Source organism: Rissa tridactyla, chromosome 6 (assembly GCF_028500815.1).
Source record: "Rissa tridactyla isolate bRisTri1 chromosome 6, bRisTri1.patW.cur.20221130, whole genome shotgun sequence".
Taxonomy (NCBI): domain Eukaryota; kingdom Metazoa; phylum Chordata; class Aves; order Charadriiformes; family Laridae; genus Rissa; species Rissa tridactyla.
In genome coordinates, this window is record NC_071471.1 from 73,280,096 (window position 1) to 73,293,309 (window position 13,214).

General features: G+C 54.6%; 1 protein-coding gene across 1 annotated transcript in view; it reads left to right on the top strand.

The window, feature by feature from the left end:
* Positions 1-10,886, top strand: part of PWWP2B (PWWP domain containing 2B) — a 64,090-nt gene extending 53,204 nt beyond the window's left edge. Inside the window, exon 3 of the mRNA XM_054206056.1 lies at positions 10,361-10,886. The gene's annotated coding sequence lies outside the window, so the exon portion shown is untranslated. The remainder of the gene's footprint in view (positions 1-10,360) is intronic.
* The last annotated feature ends 2,328 nt before the right edge of the window (positions 10,887-13,214 follow it).

A 13,214-nucleotide genomic window follows, 5' to 3' on the forward strand; every position in this document is an offset into this window, starting at 1 on the left:
CGCCTCCCGAGCCCCGACCCATCGCTGCGCCGGCGCGGGGGTTTGTCCAGGGGCTGCAGCCCGGCGGGGTCTGTGCCCCTCAGCCTGCCAGCCGAGACGGCGGCGCTGGTCTCCCCGGGCTGGGAACACCGGGGCATGGCCGTGGGCTGCAGGGCAGGCAGGGAGGGGGGCACACACCCGGGCTGCCATGGGAATGTCAAATACGCCAGTGCGGGGTTGCGCTCAGTGGTTTGGTCTTGCTTTGGATTATTTCAAAGGCTGGTAACCACTGTTATATGCATTTTCGATAAAAATCCAGTTTGTGAGCCTAAGCATTGGCTTGGGTAACCGGCAACGACAGCTGGTGTGACTGCCCAAGGCTCCTCTGGCACTGCCGGCAGCTCGGGCAGGGATGGGAGCAGGGATGGGAGCAGCGTGGACAGGGATGGGAGCAGGGATGGGAGCAGTGTGGATAGGGATGGGAGCAGGGACGGGAGCAGTGTGGACAGCGATGGGAGCAGCGATGGGAGCAGCGTGGACAGCGATGGGAGCAGCTCAAGCAGGGCAGCCAATGCCGATGGGTCGACCCCTCTCGCTCAGGCAGCTCACATCACAGGCTCACTTGGAAAATGCAGCCGATCCTTGGTGAAGGCATAGGCTAAGGATCAGGGGAAATAGTTGGGATGCTGCTTTTGCATGTGAGAGAAGTGAGAAAAAGGAAAAAAACCACAACTTGGTTATTTCTGGTGGCTCACCTTGTGGTATTTACTGTCTGGGAACCACTGCGCTGCCGAGCACATCCCGGAGCAGCCTCTGCACCCAGCCGGAGGAAGCATCCCCCTCCCCTCCCTCCTGAGCCTGTGCCTGTGCCGGGCACGTCTATTTTCGCTTACTCGGGAAGCAGCTGGAGCCTAAATGGTACTTTCCCAACAGAGGAAAAGATGGCGTATTCTACTTTTAGTGAAGTCATTGTTTTTGTTGCAAAAAAAAAAAAATTTGCTTTCTGTTTGTGTCTGCAGTCCATCCTATCCCCTGTGCAGCTATAAAAGTTTCCAACTTATATATAGGAAATTATAGCTTCGTATGTCCAAAACGCTGAGACACATCAAACCACCTTTTGGGAAAGGAGGCTGAGGTGAAACCAAAGCGAACACGCATTTCTGGTCCACGGTGCTGCTGCTGCTGCTTTTCTTCTAATTAATCAAGTGTGGAGAGTGAGATCCCAGAGGAAAGGATCGTGCCCACCGCAGGGGTACCCCGCAGCAGCGGGGCCGTGGCAGTGCTGGCAGAGTATGGGGCAAAGCTACTGGATCGAAATACTTCTGAGACTAAAGCAGAGATGTTAAACTGCAGAATTGCGTCAGTGAGTGCTCCTACCCCAAGCAAACCAGGTTGCTAGATTTGTGTTGCCCCTTTGCCGTGTCCCCAGCTGCGGTCACCCTTCTCCCGTTTCTCTGAGGGCGGCACTGCCTTTCCCGTGGTGAGGGACACTGATGCTCGGCCGTGGCTGGCCTGGTTGCTCCAACAACTTCTGAGGCCGCTCTTGATGCTGGGGCAGAGGTTAGGAGATGGGTAGGTGATCCTGAACGAACTGGCTTCCTATTTCCCTGGGAAATGCCCTCCCAGCAGTCCGTTAACCGCGGCCAGGTGCGGCGGCGGCGGCAGGGAGGCCAGTCCCCCCTGGGGACACAGCAGGGACCGGGGCCAGGACCGGCAGAGGGGCTGCTGCAGCCAGGGTCCGCGACCCATCACCACAGCACAGCCCCTCCATGGCCCTGCTGCGAGACCAGCACCACGACCTGCAGGTGGCAGACCCGGAGTTAACGATTTCCAGGCTTCTCTTCGATTCATTTGGGGTTTTTTTTCTTTTTTCTGCCTTTTGCCCACTCAGCCCCTGCGCTTGCCCATGACCAAGCTTGTATGGTTGGACTCGATGATCTCAAAGGTCCTTTCCAACCATGAAGACTCTATGATTCTATGATCATCTCCCATGGCCAGGGCAGGAGGGGCTGAAGCCGAGGCGGCCTCGCGGGTCCCAGGCACGTCATGAGCCCCAGCGGGGAAGGGTCCGTTAGCGCAGCCTCGTCACCTCAGAGGAGGCACTCGCTTCTAAAGGCAGCAATTTAAGAGGAGGGTGTTTGAAAGGGCATCTCACAGCCCTGTCAGCTCTTTGGCTTCTCAGGTACTTTTAGCACCGTGCTGTTATACCCAGTGCAATGGGTGAGGGACACCCAGGAGACACTGGGGAAGCTCCAGCTCACGTATCATTTGGAGAAATTTCGGAAAATAAAAGGGAGACTTGGGAATTTGGCAACCTCCCCTGCGTGGCTGGTGGCCAGCCCAGCCCTGCCCTGATGGCCGGGCTAAAACCAGCGTGACTGAGCTCCCACTGCCGCTGGGGCGCCCGGGGGACATCCCAAACACACTCCCCGCCTCTGCAATTGCTGCGGATTAGGGCGAGTGTCATGAAACTTCCTAAATTAAACACACTTTGGGCTTCAAACGGTGAAACGCTCCATGTGCCTCCAGCCGGGAGCTCTGCCTGGCGCTGCGGCACTCGGCGACTGCGGAAGGGACGGAGTGTGGGAGCCCCTGGCAGGGTCCCCGCTGCCGCTGCTGCCTCTGCCCCATCGAGGGACAGAGCCTGCACCCGTGCCCAGCCCCGAGCCCGCTGCCACCCACCCTCAGCAAGAGCCGGGGGGGCTGAGATCCAGTTTAGGCCTCCAGATTTATGCTGGGAGTGTCCCATGATGTTTCCAATTTACAGGATTTCTTGTGTAATTATTTTCTTAGCCACCCCTCGCTGTTAACAGTTTTTCTTATGAGTCACTAAATAATGTGTAATTTATACAGCTGTATTTTGTGTTTGGAATAAGCATTCAGCTTAGCCACCGTTGCAAAGAAAGTTTAGGACTTTTGTAGAAATCTGTCTCAGAGCCTATTTAAAGCAAGAGAGATGATATTGCTGTAACATGAGCAGAAATGCCCGTCACCTTCCTGTAATTAACTGCACAGTGCTGTGCAGATGAACCTCCTGCTTTGGAAATGTTCTCATTCCCTATTAAATCACTTTCCTGTAAGCATTGTCCCCTTGTCCTCCTGCATTTTGGATTAGAAGCCGCTCCAAGACGCCCTGAAGCGGCACTGCTGGTGGAGTCTGGTGCAGCAGACCCACCACTGCGCATCCCGACAGCCAGCTCCCTCGTTTCCAGCAGGACGTGGCGGTGCCTCCGAACTCACACCGTTTTTGGACCGCGCCACCAAGAGCACCTTTCTGCCCGCTGGTTTAAATTAGGTGGCCCAAATTTAGTCTTTGAAAATTGACATAAAAGAAGAGGTAAATTTTATGTCCTCACCCCTCTGGCTGGGAATAAGGGTGCTGCCATCAGCCGCTGTGCAGCAGATGAATTAGTCTGGGAATCCAGTGCCGTGCCTCAGGGATGCCGCTGCGAGAGCCGGCGCCGTCCCCATGGTGGGGGGCTGTTGGCCAGTGCTCCGTCACGCCGGGGGGCGACGGGCCCATCCGTGTGCCCCCCAGGGTGGTGACGCGGGGAGAGCCTGGGGCTGCGCAGGGCTGGAGGAGGACGTGGGCGAGGGTGCGAGCCCCCGCAGAGAGAAGGGGGAGACAGGCAGCGGGCAGAGGGAAAGTGGCTCGAGGTGACTTTTGGGAGCAGTCAGTGATGTACAGCCCGGGCTCACGTGGTGCTGAGGACCACCGGGTCTCTCCTGGGGTGTGTGTGGCCGCCTCCCCCCGGTCCTGGAGGGCGCGGGGCCAGGGGGAAAGTGCGCTTCAAAACTCTAGTTTAAATCTAGGGCTGTTGCAGGCATTTGTGCAAGGCGAAACCGCGACCCAGCAGCTTTCGGAGCATGGCAGCCACTGCCCCCAGGACCCTGCCACCTGCCAGAACACATGCCAAGGGAAAACGGCAGCTGGTGGAGGGGCAGGGGGCGCACAGGGATGCCGAGTCTCGCCGGCTAACGGAGCACCGGTGACAGCTTTCCCCAGCCGGTGGCTGGCGCCTCCACGTGCCGTCCCACAGGGCAGGGGCAGGGGACGGCCATCCCCAGGGGACACAACCCTCCGCATGCACCGGGGCTGTCTCGACAGCAGGCCAGCTTCCGAGGCAGCAATAGCTTTTAGAATGGACTGGAAAAAATCCAAGGGTATAAAACACTGCAGAAAACACTGGAAAATGGGCTCGTTCTGACCGCTAGAAAATGGAACCAGATTTGATGGTTTTTACTGCTTTGTGCCATGGCCAGCTGGGGAAGGAGCACCCGTAGAGCGGCTCCAGCTCCTCCTTGGCTCCTCTGCCGAGTTAATACCGTAATGAGCCGCTTGGCCTCACTTCTGTCACTGGATAGGCCCCAGGGCTTTTTTTTTTTGTCTTTCCTGCGGCTATGATGAGAGCTTTAGTTGGTGCTAAAATTCAGGTTTTGGACCACATCTGAAATCTTCTGGCAGTCCCCGGAGTGGCAGTATATTTAGGCAAAATTTGTTGGATAATTTTGAAAAGACCCGACAACAAGCAGCTGGACTACTATGTCCATGGCAGATGTTTGTTAGCAGGGAAAGAGTCTTCTACAGATGTACTATATACACTTTGTAAATCATTTATTATACAATTAAGTTGCGGTTTCCACCGGAGACTCGTCTGGCCAACCCTTTGCTGTGTACTGCCGGCTGGCTAGTGTGCGTAACCATGGGATCCTGGGGGGCTAAACGTGGATTTCTTTGGAGTCGGGGAGTCCAAAAAATGTTCCCAGGCCACGTAGGAACTGCAGGACTGGCTCAGTGCTCAGGAGATTTAATCTAAGGGTTGGCTTCGCACCCTTCACGAGTGCTTGGTTTCTTCCTGGCTTCCTTCCCCCTCTTCCAATCAATAATGTAAAATATTTTGAACAAGGAACAGATGTTCCAGTTCACCTCATCTCACTGATGTTCTCGTTTATAGGTACAGAGAACAAGACGACTACACACGAGGGTCCCAAAGCTCCATTTTTTGCAATAAAAATAGATTTTAGGGGACTCGCTCTTTAAAGTTGTTTTTCATAGCTATGAAAAGAATATGGAAATGTTTCCCTTTGGTATGTCTACCCCCTTCCCGCTAAATAAGTGATTTCCTTTTCTCTTTGCTGATTAGGAAGTTCTCCGCTGGAGGTTTGGCTTTGATGTCTCAGGAAACCAAAAGTCAAATTAGCAAATCTACAGGAAAGCATTAGTGCAGCTCCATTCCCTGGGCCTGAAATTCAGGGATTAACCCTCTGACTTGATTCATGCTGGCTTCAAGCAGGCAAGAAAATGGGAGCGCTGTGTCTCATTTTCAGTGAGCCCCGCGTTCCCGCCCGGCACTGCTGGCCAGCGGAGCAAACCGGGCGATGGGCACGGAGGGTGCCGGAGCCTGGAGAGTGTCACACGCTGCTGCTGGGGGACAGGCACGGGGCGTCCCGCCATGCCCACGGCTGCCCCGACCCCGCAGCGCGCTGCGCCCTGCTGGCACAGGGACCCCGGGGAGACACTGCCGGGGCCGTGCTGTGCCGTGCCGTGCCAGGCCGTGCTGTGCAGTGCCATGCTGTGCCGTGCCGTGCCAGGCCGTGCTGTGCAGTGCCATGCTGTGCCGTGCGGTGCCATGGGGCTGCCTGGGGCTGCGCTCCCCACAGCTCGGCAGACCCCGCTCTGCTGTGGCAGCTGGCCCCAGCTGGGCCTCTCTGATGGAAAACTGGGCATTAAATAAAACCCCTGAACTCCAAAAGTGTCAGGGCACCGAAGCTGAGGGAAACCCCTGGCTGAGACGTATCTGCTGTGTGTTCCTTCTCCCTGGAAAACTCAGCGGGATTAGTTCTACTTAACGTGTTTAGGGTTGTTCAAAGTTAATGTGACACAGAGCTGTGCTCTGGATGTTTTACCTTCTGAATAAACACCTTTGTTCCTGCCAGTCTGGCCAAGCAGTGCCCCAGGCATCCTCCCCCCGGCCCCTGCCAAAGGCGGATCAGAGCCCTTGTGCCCTGACTCACACAGCGGCGACCCTCGGCAGGCCGGGGCTGGGCATCACTCGCTTCTCCCATCCACTTCTTAGGGCAGAAACACAATTCCCACTCGGCATTTGTGTGAAACCAGCGCCCGCGTCCCCATCCCTGTCCTGATCCCTGTCCCCGTCCCCGTGGGCTGGCAGGGACAGCGCGGACCCGCCAGCCTTCCCGAGCCCAGGCAAGGGCAATGTGTTCAAGGTCTGTGTCTGAGCGCTATTTTTCCATTTCCTTTCGTTAAGCAAAATCTCTGCCTGTTTATCTGAGCTATAAATAGTTTCCTCCGTGTCTGCGTTTGCTCTTGCTGTGGTCAATAACTCGCGGTGTTGGGGTTTGGGGATGGGGTTTTTTAAAACTGATTATTTTTTGGCCTATCTCTAGTGTCAGAATGGAGTGCAAAAACAGATTAAACAAGGAGAGATTAAAGTGAGAGATTTATAAATGGGTCTAAAAATAAACCCCAGGTTCCTTAAGCCAACACGGGTCTGCCGCACGCGGTGCAGCTCAGCGCCTTTAAAAGTCATGAGTCCCTTGACTTCTGTTGATGGTAGAAGCGAGGTGTATAACCCCTCTGACGAGCGCGTGTGTGTAGGGCTGGGGAAGGGGGTGAATAAGCTGTTTCAGGGGCTTTTACCAGTTCTGACCGAGCTCATTCCCAGGCCGCTCACAGAGCACAGACCATTTAGCAGGACTCTCTCTGAGTTCAGCTGCACCGACTGTATTCACTTGTTTAACCACCGGCAACACACACAGAGAAATGAATTCTTACTGCCTCAACACACATTTTCCCAGCACCAGTCCTGTGCTCGAGCCCTGCCGGGGTGCAGAGAGCGAGCCCTCGGCAGCCGGGCACCTGCTCTGGGGATGATGCCGGTCACCGGCAGCTCTGCAGTGCAGTTTTTAACGCCCTTCTCTTGCAAGAGACATAAGAGATGCCAACCCCTATCAGCAGGGGGGCTGGGAGCGGGTGCCCGTAAGAAGCCCAGGTGCCGTAGCATTCCTGATCTGATTTCTGCCACCCCGGGCAGTGAGGCCGGGGCTGAGGCCGGACCTCGAGCTGGGGATGCCCCCGCCGGTGCCCGGGCCTGCAGGAACGGCTCCACTGGGGACACCGGCTGCTCCGGGCAGCGGGAGAGGATGCTCTGTGCTCCACTCCGGGCACCGGGAAGGGTTGGAGGGTGCGAACGCCATCGCCAGCGCAGAGAGGGAGCCGCGCCGGGGTCCTTGGGCAAGACCTGCCCCCGGAGGAAATGGAAAATCACAGATCAGGGGAGACTAAAGCTGATTTCTGAACGGGGAGGTCATGCCTGAATAGCACAGAGGAATTTTCTCTTGTGCGGCCCGGCGGGGCGGGGGGAGCCGCGCAGACAGGCCCGGCGTGCCCTAATTAGTGTGTGTGTGTAATTTCCTATCAGAGGCATTAGCAACACGTAAGGTGTGGAGTAATGGAAAATGTGGAAAGCTGGCACACTGGCTTGAAAACTAGCTAAACAAGAACTAACCTTCTGCTCCTGTAGGTGTATAATTGAGAAGTGTCAATTATATACGGCTGGTGCATAAGAGGATTACTGCGCTACAGAAAAGACTTCTTTGTCTGGAAAAATTACCAGTTGATAATGGAGATATTCCCCTCCCTTCTCCATTGTGTAAACAGCATCGCTGTATTTGCATTGCCGTCTCCCTCCTGAAAGCAGGAATGCCTTTGCTGGGCACGGGCGTCCCGCACCGCCAGCACTTTAACCGCTTCCCTGCTGCTCCTCGCTGCCGATGCTTGGCAAGAGCTGCTTTTGCGAATCCCAGCAGCAGAAGGAAGGCGAAAACCAAAGAGCCCGCATATTCCTAGATGTTTTATTTAGCATGCAGTGTCGAGCAGAATTAGCATTAGTCACCGTGAAAAGCTTTCAATTCCCGCTTTTATTTACAGAAAAAAAAAAAAGGTGATTGGTTTGGCTGTAGGCTTTGCATATATTTTTCACAAATAAAGGCTGCTAGTACTTATTGACATTTAGGGCTTTGTTCAGGGACAAAATGTATGACATTTGGGGAAACAAGACTTTTAAATGTAGTGAGTTTTAGGAAAACTAAGAAAGCGTTTCCTGAATGAATTTTCAGGTTGCTAAGTCCAAGCCAGCAGGTAGCGATTGAATTGTTGCCCTCTCCTACGGGCTTTTACACGCATTAGAAACTGTGGCCCGAACCCATCTGAAGTGCGAAGCACCAGGGTCTGTACAGGCCGTAGCTGCAGTACCAGCCATCGGCGCGGGCCAGTGCCCAAAAGGGGAATTACAGATTTTTGTGACATAACTTGTGTCTAACTTGTAAAACCTAACTTTGTGTGAGCTCTAAGCAGAAAGGGTGAGGTGTTTCCCTGGCTGTGGTTTGAATCCCTCCCAGCATTCTCCATAACGTCTGTCTTTTCACTGCAGATGGGGCGACTTGGCTTTACGCTGCCCGTTATTTCTACGCCTTCGGGGTGATGCAATAAGGAAAAGCCAAGGGAGACTGGGCATTGATTCCTATTAAAGGCCAAACCAGCTACCCCTGCTTGCCAAAATGGGGCCCCTTTTTTCACTGAATTTTGAGTGACTGCCTGGCAGACATCGCTGGCGCGGTGGGCACAGGTGTGTGCCGCAGCTCCGGGGGCTGCTGCCTGCCCGCTCCCACCCACTCCTACTCACTCCTACCCACTCCTGCCCGCTTCTGCCCGTTTCTGCCCACTCCTGCCCATTTCTGCCCACTCCTGCCCGTTTCTGCCCACTCCTGCCTGCTCCTGCCTGCTACCTTTGCCCAGACGCAGGAGCTCAGGGGCTCCGCTGGGTCTTGGGGCGTTTTGCTCCCATCCCGGCTGGGTTTCAGGGCGTTTTGCTCCCATCCGGGGTGGCGAAGGCAGGACCACAGAGTTTCAGCCTGTGGCCTCGTGGGAAGGGCCGGCACTGGCCGTGGAGCTGCTGCTGGCCACGGGCACTGATGGGCAAGAGGCTTCGCTGTGGCGCTTCAGCGAGTGGGGTGACAGTGGCAGGGGATGACGGAGGTTCTCAGTGGCCCTCGGGCCGATGAGGGAAAGTCCTCACCAAATTCCAGGCTTTTACGAGAGTTTTTGCCATGAACTTGGCTCGGTGTAGGGTGGCTCAAGGCAGGGAGGCCGGGAGGGAGGACGTTACAGGGGAGATTGCTCTGGGGCCGGGGGCTGTTGTTCATGAGCAGGTGGACTTTGCTGCCTTGTGTTAGTGGGGACGATCAGACACCCCCAGCAGGGAACCGAGGGGCGAGGAGCGACCGGCTGGAGGACACCCCGACTTTGGCAAGTTCAGGGACTGATTGCAGCACTGGCGGGAGCTCCCTGGGAAAAAGCAACACTGAGAAAAGTGCTGCTGGTCAGAGTGTCAGGGTCAGAGTGTCCCACCAGGAAAACGTCCCTCCACCTTGCAGCTCTTCACCCCTGCCGCCGTACCGGCCAGCTCTATTGCAGGGGTGGGGTGAGATGCTCTGGAGACACGGAGTCCCGTGGCCACCCTGGGGGACCACCCCAGCCACCCCTGGGAACCATCCCTCACCCAAGGACACGGCTGTACCCAGTGGCGTAGAATAAGAGAGAAAAGGAGGTAAAAAGCAAGTGTCACCAGACCCTGTGGGCACAGAGCCCCGGTCGGGGCCAGGGCCAGGGGTGCCGCTCACCCCAAGTGACGGCCGCTCACTGAAGTCCCCCCGTGACAGTTCTCAGCTCACAGATTTTCCATTCCAGCATGTTTTTATATGAGTCTATTTTTCCACATCAGATAACAGCTTAATAACAAAAACTAATTAGAAGTAGACTACAAGTTCTCTTGTTTAAATAGTTAGGAATAAAATACTCCTCAGATTCTTTCTCCTCCACCGCGTGAATGGTGGATTAGGTGAAGCGGTGCCACGTGCGAGGTGGCTGCGTTTCCGCCCTGGAGAAGGTTTCGGTGGCTGTTTCCCTCTGCCTGTGCCTTGGGCCGCCTAACGCTGAGCTGCAAGGGCATCATCACGGCACGCCGAATGGTAACGGCTGTGTCACATTTCCGCATGGCACCGCCACACACACCAGGCTTTGATGCCAGGGGTGTTATTAGTGAAATGGCCTCATCAGAAATTAAGCCTCGCAATGCGACTGGCTCTGGCAGACACTGGGAGCACTGGGGTCTTCCCCGATTCCTGGCGTCCCTGTTGCTGACTGAGGGAATTCTGATGTACATTTGCAAAGTATTTACTCTTTAGTTTCAATGTCTATGATGGATATTTCTCTAAAGCTTTCTTCTCAATCAAGCTAACTCTGAATGTTACCTTTTCTCTGATTCGGTTTAATCCCAGCCTTCCCGTCTGTGTTTTGCAGTGATCTGGGGCGCAGTGGGGCGGCCGGGCGAGGGCAGCCCTGGAGGAAACGTGCAACGTGCGGCGCAGGAGCCAGAGCACCCTGCAGCATCCCAGCAAGGGCCACTGAAGCGCCTGGGCAGAGGAGAACGTCACCCCGAGCCAGCTGAAAACAGAGAAACATTAACATCACCTTCAGAGAGAGAGAAAAACGAGCTCCGTAGGTCATATGTGTAATTCAGGGATAAAGTTTCAAAGTCTGGATTTAGAAATAAGAGCCAAAGGCTCTGAGAGGTTAATCTATCGCTGACACCAGGCCGGTGACTAACTAAAAACATCTGCCCCAAAAACGTAAAAATCATGGTTCATTCACAAAAGTCAGAAAATATTTCGTAACTTTCATGACTTCAGAGAAACTCTTGGGATCCTGTTTGCTGCCAGCCTTTGTTCGAGGGCTTTGACTTACTCTTCCATTAGGGAGGTTTGCCCCGAAAGCATGTCGGCTTGAAGTTTATCTTTGAAACAGCTGAATAAAGAGAGATGCAATTTTGACCGCAATTGCGTGTTGCTCCTCTGTCACCCGTCTGTGAGGGCCGCGCGGTGCCGCCGCAGCGTGGGCACGGCCGGCGGGAAGGGAGCGGGAGCCCTGCCTGCCCCGCGGCTGCCCGGGGGCTCTCGGGCCGGTGGCCAGGAGGGGAGGCAGCGTGGCCCGATGGTGGTCTGAGAGGGGAAATAACATGCCGGGGACTGCCTTTCCATCAGTCCTCGTCCTGAGCACGAAGGGCATTTTGTGAAGCACTGACAGAGAGCACACGCTGCACAATAGGAGCAGATCTTATTAAAAAAATAAGATATTTGTGTGTATACATAGATATATATTTACACTCATATAGCTTGCTGTGGTTTTACAGAGAAATATAATACGAGAGATTCTGACTGCGGTTAGTTTGCAGTTTTAAATATACCTATTCAGAGACTTGATGAAATAACCTATGGCTAATTTGATGGCAGCAGAACGGGGCTTCAGTTTTCTGCAGGACTTCCAGTGGTCAGGCGATGCTCCGTGGATGTTTTCTTTCTCCAGCAATGCCCCATGCAATGATTCGGCCCCGGGAACTTCTGCACTGACCCCATTTTCCTCCCCATCCCAGGGCAACGCTCTGCAGCAGCCAATAACCCTTAAAGCAAAGGCACCACCTCTTGGCTTGGTTTTTAGTATTTTCTTTCCTTGTGCAGATCCCTAGAAGTTCTCCATTGGAGTCAAATGAATTCCAGTCTGCTGAGAACAGTCCTGCTTTTTTTCAGTCGCATTTTGTGGAGGGCTTGGACCCGCAGGGGTCTGGGAATCTCAGGCCTAAGTCCAGTAGCTCCTCATCTGTGGGGTAAAACCCTTGTCTGATGCATGATCCCAGCTGGGGGAACCTCGGGCCGCTCCGGGTTCCCCGTTTTCAGATGCCATTATTTTACAAATGCCAAAGAGCAAATATTAATTATTGAATTATGCTTTAGGAGAGACGTTAGGGGATGCAATTACTGTCTTGCCTTTCAGGCTGAGAAATAATTGCTTTATGTAATAGATCCTCCCCTGGGACTCCCTTATGCATTTCCATTTGCCGCAGTTGTAGGAAAATTACCAGCTCACCGGGCCGTTGCCTTGTCGGTGTGGTACGGCCGCCGCACGCCTGGACCGACGCGTGGGGAGCTCTTACTGCAGTGCCCGGCGTGCAGACCTCAGCCGCACAGCCTGCCCTGGGGATTTGCTTTCGCTGGCCCCAAAATGATCATTTTCCTCCTGCTCCCCTCCGAGACCCTGCCTTGCCCAGTTTTCTTAGATAAAATCCGTGGGGCCCCGACCCCTCTCTTAGGGGTGACGCAAGGCACCGGAGGGTATCGCCGATGTGATCGCGCCGGCTGGGTCTGGGTGTAAGACGGCAACGAAAGCCCCGCGTGCCCTGGGAGAGCGGGTACCGAGCCCCCGCGCACAGCTGCGCGTGGCACCGGGTACGCGCCGTGGCACCCCAGCCCCGACGGGGACGCGAGCCTCGCGCTGGGGTAAATACGAACAAAACTTATAATTACACAGCACTGCAGGGTGAAGCGTCTTTCTGGGGAATTAATTAGAGGAAATGTGGAGGCAGTGACCATGATATGCAAATGGGGATGAATCACGGTTACTGAGAAGAGACAAGTTTGTGCGCGGCTGCGGCGTGGGGAGAGGTGGGTCGGGGCGCGGGGGCCAGGAAAGGCGCCAGGGCAGGGCGCAGTGAGTCAGGGGCAGGAAAAGTCTCCGTCAGCTCCACGAACGAACGGGCTCCCCTGCACCGTCCAAAGCGCCCCTCCTGCCAGAAATGGGTGTTTCTTGCCTTCACACCAGGTTTTATCTCACATTTTATTGTCATGCAAGGTGCCATTTCACCGAGTGCATTTCCAAATCGAAAAATGCAAATTTCATTTCTTGTGGAAGACAGTTAATGAATGCTCCTCAACAGTTACCCTTGTTAATAGCTCTTTAATTCTCTAATGAATATTTATGAGTGGTTGTCTGAAAGCGATGAACCTTGGACTGTATGGACTGATATCCCCTATTGATTGTGCTCGAAATTAAAAGAATGGTAATATTTTTAAATTATTTTTTGTGAAAAGTGCAGTGAAACAGCTGAACAAGATGAGGAAAGCTACCAGTTCAGGGTTGTTTTTACATATATGGCATTTAGTGAGTTATTCACAAATCCCTTGCCAGAAGAAGTGCATTCGGGAGGGTAATTTGGTGGCGTTTCAGCAGCGTTTTGGGGGATCCGGTCGCATCCCTGCCCATCACGGCGGTGGCCGTGGGCCGGAGCTCCGGCGTACCCTGCCCGTGGCTCTCCCCCGGCAGC